The 11849-nt window shown below is 34.9% G+C and overlaps 1 long non-coding RNA gene across 2 annotated transcripts; it reads right to left on the bottom strand.

Moving 5' to 3' along the window:
• Nucleotides 1-7143: 7143 nt before the first annotated feature.
• On the bottom strand, nucleotides 7144-9447 carry LOC149963326 (uncharacterized). 2 transcript variants are annotated; one of them, XR_016480216.1, is made up of 3 exons: nucleotides 9326-9447; nucleotides 8861-8955; nucleotides 7144-7516 (listed from the first exon to the last, which is right to left on the bottom strand). It is a non-coding gene; the product is annotated as an uncharacterized LOC149963326 (long non-coding RNA). The 2 variants fall into 2 exon arrangements; XR_016480217.1 differs by lacking the exon at nucleotides 9326-9447 and having other exon boundaries at nucleotides 8861-8972.
• Between the last annotated feature and the right edge of the window lie 2402 nt (nucleotides 9448-11849).

The following is an 11849-nucleotide window of genomic DNA, read 5'->3' as shown; positions in this document are numbered from 1 at the left end:
TGAAATATTCAACGAAATAAATTTTATTATTATAAATCCTTAATTTTATAGATATATATAAGTCACGGACGTATCCAACGGTGCATACGCGCTATATATCGGGGCAGAAGTAAAAAACAAAACAGTAAAAAAGTTATTTTAATTTTTATATAACGATATACAACATTTCGGTCCGTTGAAACCTTTCCCTTTTGTTGCTATAAAAAATGTATGTTAAATTTCGGTCGGTTGGTCCTTTTTTTTTTCGGGCCGTGAGTTTTCGATCCGTTGGACCCCTTCGATTGGTTGGTCTTCGGTCCATCGGACCTACCCCGGTTAGTCAGAGTACAAACAACTCTTTTTTTCCTTGGGGATAAAGTTGATATAAAACCTTACGAAGGTACTTTTGGAACTCTTTAAAAAGTTGAGTGTAGGCACTGGTGTTTTGTACTCCGACTAAGCAGCGGGTGGTCGTCCGCCACATCCTCAGCTCGAAGGTGACCGTTCATTACTAACTCTTTTTAGGGTGATCTGTCCACATAGGCTAATATAAAAAACGCTGAAACCAGACATTTCAACTTTGTGGGCAACCTGCTAGAGTTAACATATTAAAATTGGAAAAATATATTGAGGGCTTAAAGTAATTGTAAACGCCTAGGAATAAGTTATAATACTAGAACCGTTATTTCAAGCGCAGTCCGATAGGTCGGATAGGGGAGGCTCACCTCACACAAATTTGGATAGTTGGCAGACTAAGATCTAGTTTGTGATTTGGAAAAATTCCGGGTAGAGTTGGTAAATTAGCTACTCCCCCCCCCCCTTCTGTAAGTCACTGTTTATATACGAAGACAATAAAACTTTATTCTAACAAAAAAAATTGTTTCTTAAAGGGTCATGTGACGTGTCATGCGGAATGACAAAAATATTTTTTCCATTATAAAACGATTCTAAAAACCATGATTAATAAATATAGAGAGAAAAATGTTTGCAACAATCGAGTCCTCCAGATTCAGATGAACCTGTTACCTACAGCGGTAACATTCAATCTGGACCGGTTTCGTCGTTCAATATCTGAACGGATGATACATTTTCATTCAATGTAGCACGGATTAAAAATTCGGTTTACACCAAACACAATATTACTACCTCCGTGAAAACGTAGTTATAAGTTCAGATAAAGGATTAAATTAGTAGCTTCGCTAAAAGATGTTCCACGAGCGAAAATAACAAAAATACCCTGTAACTAAGCCACCTAGGGGCGCCTGATTTTAAACCGAAAGTTAATATTCTTTAAAGTTCTATCCGGGGCCAAACAAACTGGCGTGCTTGTGAAATACCCATGCGGAATATAAATTACATCGATATAATTATAAATTTATTAATATGAATTCGCGATTTTATATCAAAGATATGAGTCGTTCGTTACATCTGAACCAAGCGTTTCCAATTAATTTATCCAACGCTGATAACGCTTGCTTCAGGTGAGTGCTATCTTCAACAATTCCAAATTTTACTTAGGCTTAATTGCATCTTGGATTAATAAAAGTCTCTACTATTATTAATCCAAGATTGCATTGTTCTCTCTTTAGTATTGCTTTGATGGTTCTTTTGGGTTATTTAATTTTTAATTTAATTGGATGACGATCAGAGAAAGAAAGAAGATGCTTCAGATGAAAACCGTGGTAGTGATTTAGACCATTATTATGAAATTCAACGAACTCCAGCGTTCCACAATGTCTGGAAGCCTGCAGTATCATTACGAATTATTTGTGAATCTTTAAACTACTATGAGACAATGGTGTCGCTGTTATTTACATTAAGGGGATAATTTGCTCAAACATTTTCTTGAGCCAGGCGTTATTTTGAAAGAATTATCTGGGTTTGTCTGATAACTTTGGTCGCTTTGTCAGTGTCCGGTGTCAATGAATTTTCGCAAATACTCGATTGACAAGGTCCGCAGGCCGAAGAACAATTAAAGCCTTGTCTCTCGCAAGCACAACTCATATTTGAGCAGCCCTTGTTACATTAACAGTGCACTTTTTTAGTAAGGAATTTGGAGCGGGTGGTAAACCCATCGTTTTTGGAAGATAGATGCCACTGTCTAAAAATCAGCCCCAATTAGGTGGGTCCAGGTTTTTGTCGTGTAATTTCCATACAACTAGCTGAGAGTAAACTCTTGGGCCTTGGTACTTCGTGGCAGACTCGGTAGGGGGTAGTTTCTCGGGATTCACAAACGGAATTGTTGATGCAACTTTTGAAACAAAAGCGTTGTAACGACAGTTCGTTAAAGTATCGGTTGATTTACCACCAAACAAATTCACCATAATTTTACAAAAAAGTTCGGCGGCTTCTATTTGAGTTAATCCTGAAGATGAAATTTTCGTAGCATAATTAAAAAATTCCCTGTCATCTTTTAGCCTACGAAAACATGACTGTTTGCTTACGCTAAATATCTTCTAGGTACTATCGCATCCGGTAATTTCTTCGGCTAATGAGATTGGGATTTCGGTTATGTCATAGATTATATTTTGGTGGCCTCCGGTGGTCCGATTTATGTCAGTTCAAAAATATATTTTGTAGTTGGATTTATTTGGTCCAATGCAACAACAACACCATGAGGTCAGTGTCTTTTCCGATTTAAATTATTTCTGTAGTCGTCGACGATTCAACGCATTTCAAAACAATGTCGAAATCGGCATCGCCTTTGGAGTGAAATACGTAGCATCCGTTTTCTTCTAAGTGTTTAGCAATGAGATGTATTTTTTTTTGTTTTTTGTTGTTTGAAGGATAAAAATTCTTCTTTTCAGTGAAAGGCATGTTTGGTGTACAATTAACCGACTGCCTAGTAATCGGCGACCCCCGAGTATGCATCCTGTTTTTTATTGTCGGGCCCTACTCGATCATAAACGACTATTGCTTGACCATATAAGCGACATACAAAAGACGCGTATGAGCTGGCGATTTCGTCGTAGGAACTACCTTTTTGCTTAAAACCCTATATAGAAAAGAACCGCCGCCTAAAATTAACCATTTTAATGATTGTTGGTCGTCTTCTTTTCCACTCAACGTGGCATGTTCCTGTATATCCTAAGCCTGTTATGCTCTATCCACTTCTCGTAACATCTGCGTTTTCTCGAATAACGAAGGTGGGAACGAACACAATTCGTACTTCATCAAATCTTTCAAGTCTATTTCGGATGATATTTCCGTATCAATTGTTTCCTTCTCATCTTTTAGTTTTACACTTGAAGCAGAGGCGAGGGTTCGGATTTGGTCGCTTCGTTTCTGAGTAAAAGAAAATATTTCGTTGCCAGTCATGTTTTCTATGATCATGGCCCCGTGCTTTCGAAATTCATCGACGTTCTTTTCCTCTTCTGCCGTCACACCAGTTGCGATTTTACGAAGAGATGGATCTTCGGTGTACGTATAAACCTCTTAACTTTTCTAGCACCCTTTATGTGTCGGAATTGTCTCGATAGTTCTTTGTGTTGTTCACTTGATTCGTACGAAATGTTTATTAGGTTTTGCATTGCTAGATTATATTCGGAACAAATAGTCATGGACCACAGCCAAACGGTTCTTTGGGATTCGGTCATTCCACTGCCATGAGTTAGTCCACCAGTAGCTTTTATCGACGAGTAGGTCAGGTGGAATACGAAGTAACTGTTTTTTTTGGTGCGCCGGACAATGTGATTCACCTTGATAAAGCTGCAATATACTTGTGGGTGCGTTTTCTCTAGTTGTTGTATATTCTGAGGATGAAGATAGGCTGACTTTGTGTAGTTAGTAGGCGCAGCTGATGCAAAAACTGGTAAGCATTGGAAAATTAGTCGTTCTATCCGCTGTTATAAGTTTACTTATTATTCCTAAAGTTTTTGAAACTCTAGCCAAAGATAACACGTTTTTGATAGCTTTCGAAGCGCATCTCAAGTAGAGTTCAACGACTTTTTCACAAGAATCAAAGGCCCCAATGCAGTCTGATCATTCAAATCCATAGCTCCCGATAAGATTTTGTGATACATTTCAGTAACTGCTACTAGTTGAGGTTGCGTTGTGCTTTGATCGTCGCATTTTGTATAAGTTCTTACAACTATAAGCGCAGCGTCGAGAAATATGTAACCCGAACGGATCTTGAATATGCCTTTCCGCTTAACATACGGGTAACTCCGTTTTCGGCATAAATTTCTTAAATAAAATCTCTAATTCCTGAACCTTCGATTATCGAACCAATAGCGTCAAGAAGGTTCTTGATTGTGTGGAAGTATCCCAGTAAGACACACATGTGTTTTAGCTCTCAGTACATTGGATTTGAGATTCTTACCAAAATAGAGGTTGATCAAACGTTACGACACCGGGTATATAGTGTTTCTTCGCTAGATCAGACAAAATCATCAGAATGAAAAAAATGCACGTCATACCACTTGGCTTCAAATCTAGTATCGGCAAAATTTTGACAGCACTCTTTTCGCTTGATATATCCTTTCGCGAGTATATTAGTTGCATCACGCCGGACCACCCCACACAAACACACCCACCACAACAAAAACGGTGATCGTAAAACCCTTCCTAGGGAACCAGTTCCCTTGGAGAGTTAAAAATCGAGTTTAATAAATATTTTGTGTACCCTCTATTTAAAAATTTGTATCTTTTACTGAACAACATAAACACTTTTTTTTTATAAATATTAGATGTTTATTATATTTGCATAATTTTTTAAGGCTTATTTTTCCACCTTCAAATAATATTTACTAAAGCCCACTTTCAAGACAGCAGATCACAGTTGTCCATGACTAAAACATTTAGTTCTGAGATCAATTCCAGCCACCTTAAGTGATTTCACCTGCGATTTTTTATTTGTCACAGCAAATGCCAGACGCACCGGAAATTGTTGCTTTTAAAGTCAATTTTCATAACTGAAGGGATTAAAGAGATTCGTGAAATATAAACGTCTTCACCTTGGCACAACCAGTCAAAATGGGAGCTTCAATGTTATTGGGATTGTGCATTTTAACACTTACTCTAGTGCCATTAAACATTTTTGGCCCGTCGAAGTTGCTGGGAAGCAAAATTGGCGGACCGACTTTTAAAATAAAAATATTTGGTGGCATAGCACTTGAACTTCAGAAATAAACTGAGAAACGAATTGCCGCGTCTATTTCTGTGAGAGTATCGAATATCGATGTATTTGTAGCCAACAGCATTGACCCACGATAGTGTATTTTTAAATGAAGCGAATGAACGAATTAATTTTAAGGAGCTAGAATGGCTCGTTCATAAAGCCATTTGCGATTGCTGTAGTTGGCAACGATATTGGGAAATAATTTTTATTGAATTATAATCGTTTGATCTAATAACTAATAAGAAAGAAAACAAAAAGTAACGTCTAGTTTAGCGCTATATCAGTCAGTAGCGCCATCTATTATAAAATATAGGAAACTAACTTTTTTATCAACAATTTTTCTAATTTCTTGCGCACTGAAAGCCGGAACATGAAAAATTATCCTTTAAGCATAGAGAGAACGGAAATATATATCATACAGAGAACAATGCTTACTTTTCACCACGAGAACAAATGTGGAAATTAAGGGTGCTCTTACATGAAGGATGTGGCCGTCTATAGCAATCCAGACAGACTGACTGACAAACAGACAAACCAACTATCCGAAATATATATTTGATGTCATTTATTTGAATAAAATTATTTTTGTTTAAATATTAATTCAGTTGGCGGGAAACAAAGAAACTGAAACGCCAGTGTGGTCCATTAAGTGTATAAAACAAGGATTTATGTTAAACATTGTCACGGCAGGGGTATGAATTCTAAATTTCGTCATGTGCTCGAAATTACTGAAACGTATTTGCACAATGAAAATGCTTTAATTTTTGTGTCATTCTTTGAGAATAAGTGTTGAATTAAATTACACATTAATTGTGATTGAATTACTTATGTTGAGTAGGATATCTCTAGAAATTACACTGATAATGCTTGTTAAATTTAATTTATACCGCATCTTACTCTAATTTTTAGGAAAAATATTGGTTGGTATTATTGAATTCACTATTTAATTCAACTTTAAATGCATTAACTAAATATGAAGCTCAATTCACCTTTTTTGTTATTGATTGAACACGTTTCTCAAAACGTTGCTACGACCCATTAAGAGAATAAATTGTTTCCATTCAAAGTTGAAAGGTTAAGATAGCGGCGCTTAACGCTTCACTCGTACTTTCTCTGTTACCTAAATGTTATCTACTACATACCTGATATAACCTAATTATCTATAGGCTCCTCATCACGAACCACGTCCTTTCTTATTTATTGGAATAACAAAACATTTTATAAAACGCTTTGTTTAATAATTTCATACATTATTTAAATGGAAATATGAAGTAAATAAAAGAGTGAATACAGGCATTATTATTGTTGAATCACCTACTTTGAAAAAAGCGGGTTTTTTCACTCTCATAATAAGACGTTTAATATGAATATAAGTCATAAACGAAATGTAGATCAATTAATTCATGTAAGCTGTGTATGGCGTTTGGTGTTTGTAATTGAGATTTAAAGGGGAATGGTCAAGCTTTAACCAGTTAGATAGCCCTATAGCGCATTAATAACTAAAATTTAAGGCGAAAACCGCATCAAAAAATATTGAGTGCACATGGTTAATTTTTAATAAAATAAAGAAATTTCGGGAAATCGAAAAGCGCGCTTCCGCCGCGACCCCTGGTGATAAGTTGGTGAGACAGAAAAACAACGTTAAAGCGTGCGCTGCTAAAGACGCAAAAAATTGGTTTTGCACGTGCGGCTCGTTCCAGTTATAAGAGACTTAAGCCTAAATTGAGCGATTTTAAAAGTTAGGATAGTTCGCAAATCGCTCATAGGGGTTAGGGGCGCTGGCGGCAGCCCCTAAGATGGCGGTTAAAATTCAAACCCAAACACTGTTACACTTGGCGTTATTTTTCGTTTCAACATTTTGGGCCAAAAGCTGTTTTTTCAAGACAAAAAAGGTACGTGTTAGTATATTTAACGTCTTGTTAATCTTTTGATACGGAAATAAGGCCATATTTGGAAAAACTTGGCCGTTCCTCTTTAAACTCCAAAGTATAACTAACGAAAAGTTAACATTTCAATATTTCAGCTATTAAAGATTTTGAAAAAACTCTAAGCAAAAAACTTAATTTTATAAAACAATAAGAATGGTAAGATTAAAAGAAAAAATAGTTTAGAATATAACATTCATTACAGAAAAAAAGTTTTTTCAGTGCCCCAAATGAATTAATATTTCATTTAAGACAGTCAATTTCTTTCCATTTTAATTATTAAATACTTTTTCAGTTTACTTTTCTTAACTTCAGAGAAGTGATTATTTTAGAAGCTAACCAATCACGGCCTCAATACCCGGGCCGTCGTATAGGCTTTCCACCAAATCCAAGTAACCGCATTGGTTTCGGGGATCGTCTTGGCACTGCGGGCAGGCTTTTTTCACGCTTTCGCTCACTGCGGCTGTTCGTGGTTTAATACTGCTGCATTCAACTAAAAAATAATTCAAAATTATTTTTAATATAATTTATCATATCTTGGTTTATTCTTGATAAGTTTTATGTTTATTATTAATTCATTCATGTTTCCATATACTTTTACGACAAACGTGCCAATTTGATAAGGAAATTATATTAAATCTATTGTAACACTATTAAATCCAAGTTGTTTCAAAATTAGTATGTTTAAAAAACTTAATGAACCTTAATATTTTTAGTTTCAACACGACGTTATGTCGGACAACGGCGAAAGGAATACCCATAAAGCAATAACTTGGTTTTATTACTATGTGATTTGATTTGTTTTTTTGAAGTGATCTGTCAGCGATGCTGGAAATGACTCGAAAACTAAGTCCAAATAATTTGCAGCCGAAACCGGAAGCCAGTAGCAAAATCTTAAGAATATCCAGGAAATTAAATAAAATACGGCTCAAAGGTCACTAGTTAGCACCTCTTCAGTTCTTATAGCTTATTGTTTGGACGGACGGAAAATATTGTTGTAAAAATATCCCAACAGTGTTAAAACAGACCAAAAACAGATTTAAGTACCGTAGAAAACTACATCTGACATAATAAAATTGTTATTTTCTAAGTCACCGCCTGAAAAGTTAATATTCTTCCTACTTGTGAGCCCCTCGCCCCCGAACCAAAATCCTGGCTAAACCACTGCTAAAGAGTTGATACCGTATATTCTTTACAGCGAAGGGGATCTTCGTAATTTTTTTTTTTAATTATTCTAATATTATATATTAAATATTAACCCGTCAGTTTGTTGCAAAATTATTAATGAAAAAGGGTACAAAAGCTCAATCTGTTTCTGCTGCTTGCTAACTTAACACCAATAGCGGGGATTTTTAAATTTTGCATTTTTTCAAAGAGGCAGTGGAAAAAACTGTTTAAAACTGATCGACGTGGGAAATGAATATTCTTGAAGCGGATGCAGCTATGAACGGCCATAAAAATGGGGCCTAAGACTATTCTTAAGATTCGACGCTCCAATCGATACTTGACTCAACCTTAGATAAATAATAGTAGTTCCTACCTGGATATATCACAATATAGTCCCGCGTGCATTTGCTAAGTGTTTGTTACGGGTTCTGCCTTGTAGAAGGCTACGTGTTACGGGAATTTCGGGAATTCTCCGCTAACTTCACCGAAGCAACGCTGCTGTCGCAAAAGCCATTTACTGGTCAGGTTTTATTATAAGTTATATATCCAGGTAGGAACTACTATTATTAATCCAAGACTCAACAATATCGTATGTCACTGAATCCTAATTAAAAGTAATGAAAACGAAGATCCCTTAAATCCTTTTTTAAGTAAAATTATTCTAGCTTACCTTGTGGAAGGTATTTGGTAGGTGAATTTTCATCCAATAAAACGGAGATAGGCATAATGAGTAAACTGAGTAAAACCAAGCACTTCATTGCTGATCTGAAAAGACTGATTAAGAAATCTGACCTCTCAGAGATTTCATCACGACTTAACATATACTAGATAAAATACATCACAATGATTTGTGAAAATTTAATAAAAATATAATGATTATTTAGATTTTATCAGCTTAAAAGAACGATAAACTCCTACTACAAGGAGCTTTTAAAAATAAAATTGTTGTTATACCCATTCATACCTTTAATAACTAAATCTAACAGTTAAAAAGAGCTCCACAAAAATATACTTTTTCACCCGAATTATATAATAGCAATGACTCTATTATTATTAAATATTTTTTATACAATTAAGCTTATTTATTTGCATTGCATTTATTTCAGCGAAGTACAATTAAAGACAAAACTCTTACAAAACAATATGCTGATAATCTTAGCGATCTTATGAACCGTACCTACTTCACTGGCAAGTTAAAATATAATAACATGTCTAAAACCTTCTTTTTCATTTCCGAATTAGAAACCCAAGATTCCCAATCACATATTAAAATAGAAGAAATTCTCTTAACTAGAATTAAATTTAGTTTTTTATTGTAAAATGCGCAGTATAATCACTCAGTTATTGCCAGCTGCGCCTTTTCTTTTTTAAAACAATGGAAGCTATATCCAGCTATTATAATTTCCATTTCCTCAAGTATTAAGTGAATTCGAATAATCACTGTTGTATGCGCGGTTTGGCGAACAAAAGATAAGATTGGTGTCTGACGACAAGCCTTATGATGACCTTAGTGCCCTATGACGTCGGCTTAGGCTTCCCGTTGTTAGGAATAGTACTACATTTTCAGATATATTGAAACGAATATTAAAACTGGATTGCTGCGGTAATACGTACATTGTTTCAAAGCAGATGCGAAATGCAAAGGACTTCACAGCGGTAAACATTCTGTTAAAGGTTAACATGGAATAGTTAAGTAGCTTACAACAATATAATTTAGTATCATACTTATGTGACTGTGTTTTTAATTAAATTTAATACATACACCTAAGCAAAAGATTAAACGTCCTTATAATGAAAATTCAATGTTTCGTTCCAAAATCTGCTTATTTTATACTGTAAAACCGTCAGTTTTTTAAAATGTTAAGTGTGCATCAAAAAACACTTTATTGACAGCTATGTCTGTAATGACCAAGTACTTTCGGTATAGGATGAAAATCAAGGCATAAGGCGTTATTCAGATTCTTTGCCTGTTGGCCACCACCCTCCTCCGCATTGTAACCCGGCCACCTGTTTAGGGCATTATATGTCGCTAGATGACTTGGGCCTAAGGAGGTGCCTTGGGTATTAGCCTAGCTGATTATTATTATTAGTATTATTATTATTATTTTAAACGTGAGGACCAGTGCCATTGCGCAAATTTATTTAAATGTTTCATATTTTTGTAAAAAAAAGCGATTTTCATTTTATAACATCAATTCTTTGACGTCAATTCACTGAGCTTTTGGTAACTTTTAGCACTTAAACACTCACCTTCGATGTACAGCTATCCACTCATGGCTATACACTCCAAAAATCCGTAGTCAGCTACAATTCTAAGAAACGCCTGTTAATCGTTTATTATCAGATCCTTCAGAAAACGCAACAAAATTAATGACGAATTGTTAAATTCAAAATTATAATATTAATCAGCAAATGTATGAAGGTGATTCATTAATAATCGGAAACCAGATTTTCGTAAATATTATTCCATTAAATCTGCCAAAAAAAGGATTCGTCATGAAAATTAATGTATGAATTGTTTGATAATTTTTGACAATTTTCATATTTTCTCACTTGGCCGCGGCTTTCATAAAAGGACCGAAAAACATGAAAACTAGTCTTAATGTTGCTGCTTACCGTAGAAGCACATTTCCTGGAAACCTAGTTGGTAAATATTTTTTTTATTTTTTTAGGTAAAACAAATAAAAATGACGTTTTCGTTCAACCTTAATGTTAGGTACGCTTTGTTGAGGTTTCCAAAGCTTAACAAAATGAAACACGGACATTTAAGTGCACACCATTTTAACAAGATTTTAGTCATAGACATTAATAGACATTAACTTAATAAACCTACTTTAATGGCCCCCAATGGGATTTTGTCGTAAATGAGCGTTATCTGAACTTACCTTTGTATTAAAAACCTTACCCAATCGTTAACCCACTAGAAAGTAACAACCCAAGAGTAAATTTAATTCAAAGAAAGAATCATGACCATGCTTTATTAATCGACCTTTCCATTTATAATGAAGAATATTTCTATAACCCTGTACATAAGAGCAGTATGATTGCCTAAGAAATTTTTTACCACCAAAATATCGTTACAACTTTTTATCAATCACCCTTTTTATTAGGAATAATAAAACAATCGCCGCTGTACAAAAACTTGATAAGCAAACAATAACCACCAAAGAGACATTGTTACAAAAAGCTGAACCTTTTCAACCAAGAAGTGCATTAACAACGATACTTATCACCTTATCCAGTAAATAATAAATTGTATCAATTATAACCCAAGTGGGATGCCCGAAAAGGGTCACCAAAAGTATCCAACGCCCTGTACTAGACAATTTACACCATTTGTAGAAGTTTCCAAAGATTAAATATTTGAAGACAAATGGCCCTTGTATTTTAAAAATTCAAAACTAAAATCGATAAAAAGCACTAAAATATGCAAATGACCAACTTCTTAGGCTCCGCATTTTAAAAAAACTTACCTAGGTTCGGGGGGTTTGATAAAATATTTAATTGACGTACAAAATTAAAATAGTACACACAAATCCCATAGGGGTTGTGTGTAAAAATTGCGTCGTGGCGACTAGTCGTAGTCATTCGAATATGTTTACGCTGACCGTCTTTTTTATGCTAATACAACCTGTTATTAACAAATATGAACAATAGTA

This window comes from Leiobunum rupestre, chromosome 1, assembly GCF_980474605.1.
Source record: "Leiobunum rupestre chromosome 1, qqLeiRupe1.1.hap1, whole genome shotgun sequence".
NCBI classification, from domain to species: domain Eukaryota; kingdom Metazoa; phylum Arthropoda; class Arachnida; order Opiliones; family Sclerosomatidae; genus Leiobunum; species Leiobunum rupestre.
This window is presented reverse-complemented; position numbering and strand designations above follow the sequence as displayed.